Genomic DNA, 2,824 nt, shown 5'->3' with positions numbered 1-2,824 from the left:
AATGCTCCCAAAACGCCTCACATACTGGCTGCAGCAGGCGGCTGCAGTGTAGCAGCAGTTCTACACAGAATTATCAGGTTGAAACCGAGTGATTTTTATCGACCTGCGCTGTTTTCTATTAGCAAAGTTTTCTATGAGCGGATCGTATTTTAAATGTCAGTACCAGTCAATCATGTTTATATAATAAAAACGTCATTGGATCACGGCAACAGTGAAAGTGACCGTTTTCTGAACTTAGCGATCCTCCGGGGCTCGGCATGCCAAAACACGTCGGCAATTACTTAGACTTGACCGTGTCGCCAACTAGCTAGCTAGCCAGCACGTGCTTGCAGGCAAATGTTTAGTTGAAAAGTTTTTTTTTTTGCTCCCGTCACGTCTGAAGCATTTATAACCTAAACGAACGCCTACTAAAATGTCCCCTATGGACAATAGTGGTGTAATAAAACTTATTCGCCATTTGAAAATTCGATTAACACGATGGACTAGCAAAGAGAAAAACACAGTAATGTAGTCATATTCGCAAAACTCTGCCAATGTGCAATTTATCACAGAAGAAACTGACAGTGTTATTTAATTTTATCGACACAAACTCAAAAGCACTTTTAAAAGATAACTTACCTCCTTGCCGCGTCTTTTCTCCCAGCAGAATGTCGTCGTGGACCTCCGCCCTGGTCCACTGTGCAGTTGCACTAAACCTACGTTTAATTGCAGCTAGCTTGAAAAGTGCGTCCCTCCGCAGCTGAAAGTAGTCCACTGCTGTTTTCTCTATTGTTGCGTCAATAATTAAGTTGTGGTTGAAATACTATGGTTTATCCAGTTTAGCGAACTGGTGAGCACTATACTTCTTAAGTATCATAGCTTTACAGTTTTATTTTTGACTAACCCCAAAACAGGTGGTATTTCTTCAGCAGCACCCCTCCTCCCCCGTTTCTTTTTTTCAAGGTATAACTTACAGAAATAAGTTGAATCAACACTGACAGTCATGACAAAACTTACAAATAGTCAAGACAATTAATTACTTTAAGTTTATTTTTCTAAAACTTATAAACATGAGTTCAATATTCAAAACTTACCATGACAATTTGAGTAAAAAAAACAAAACAAGTTCACATAACTTAATGGGGCTCTCATGTTTTACAGTGTATAACTTTTTATTTTTTGACGAACTCGGGTTCAATTTTCAGCAAAAGCTGCAGGAAGTGATGTGGGAGTTTAGTAGGAGTTGTGCCTGACTGGATGGAGAATGAAACTAAGGTTGAATCTTTTATTACAAATAAATGACCGGCCTCTAGCACAACAAAGACCCCTTCGCAAACTCCATGTAAGCACAAGAAACCAAAAACGATTTTATAGAAGCTCGTCAAGCCAAACTAGAACCTGACCGCCGTGGGGCAAAAACTAGAGTGTACAAGGGAGTGCTTTACATTCATGGAGGGAGCTTCAATCGGTTTTAGGGGATAAAAACTGACCCGGAGATGGCTTCATGCATGGTGAGATAATTCCTCTAGACCCATGTGAATTTCGCGGCCGATGAAGATGCACGCTCGTATATATGTATGAGCATGTCAGTGATTGCTGGTGCAATTAGCCTAGCAGCCTACGGTCTCACTAGAAACACGATATTTTTGAAAGTTACACATAGCCCCTTTAAGTTCAATACTTAAATATAATACTCAAATAACATTTGTGCCATTTCAAAGGGAAAACTCTTTGTTTTAGGCATGTTCTCTTCTCTGAAAATGTTAAAGTTACACGATACAAATGTGCATTATAAAGCTCACATTCAAGAATCAAGATTCATTTATTTGTCATTTTTCTCATGTATCTGCAAACGTAAAAAGCCCCCCAAGCAGTGTAACAGAAAGAAAAGACAAAAAAAAGAATAAACATGAAACATATGGACACATACATACTGTATATACCTAAAAAATCAGGGCTTCATCAGAAAAAAAGTCATCAGCTCATTTTCAGAGGATTGATATTACACTGTTAGTACGATTTTCACCATGATAAATAGTGGGACGGATCCAGGAAGTGTTATTGCAGATTTATAATTTAGCCCATGTGATAGATACGTAGGGGAAATGACCTTTCATTATAAATTATGCAAAGTGGTGACATCATCAGCACCTGTTTGGGTCCATGTGATCCAAAGGAAATTAATTGACTGTAAACAATACGAGCTTACCCACAGCTCCACATACACCACATTTTCTTTGTTTTCTAACAAGAAAGAAAAAACTAATTGAAATAAAAAATAAAAAAATCTCTTTTTCAAGAGTGTCCTGGACAATTCAAGCACCAACACAAGCAACAGAGTTTCAGACAGACAACGAGCAGCCAACAACACAAACATGAAAATACATCCTTGGGCAATTGAAAGACAAAAGTAACAGATCTAAGCAGCAAATGTTTGTCAGTGTCATCCACAAAATGATCAAACCAACTACAGCACACTGAACTTGAGTCACTCTGAATGCTTCAGCACAAGTGTAGTATATGAGCAATGAGCAAATCCTCCCACTCTGCACAAAATTGATTGCGGCTTGTTCAAATGCATAGTCCTTATCCCTCTTCCCCCATTTTGATTTAGTTACCCAAGCAGAATTCATACCCCAAAACACTTGTTTACTGGCCTGCGTAAAAATTACCTTAAACACAATCCAAAATCCAAATTGCTCCAAACAACAAAAACAAATATAATCGCTTCTTCTTCTTCGGGCAATAAAGCAGCCAAAAAAAGGGATGTTGTTCTTTTTGTGTACTCGGCCGTGCCTTTTTTTTGATACGGTGCAAATCATGGGTCATTGAAAGCATGAAATCT

Source organism: Symphodus melops (genome assembly GCF_947650265.1).
Source record: "Symphodus melops genome assembly, chromosome: 9".
Taxonomy (NCBI): Eukaryota; Metazoa; Chordata; class Actinopteri; order Labriformes; family Labridae; genus Symphodus; species Symphodus melops.
Note: the sequence above shows the minus strand (reverse complement) of the source record.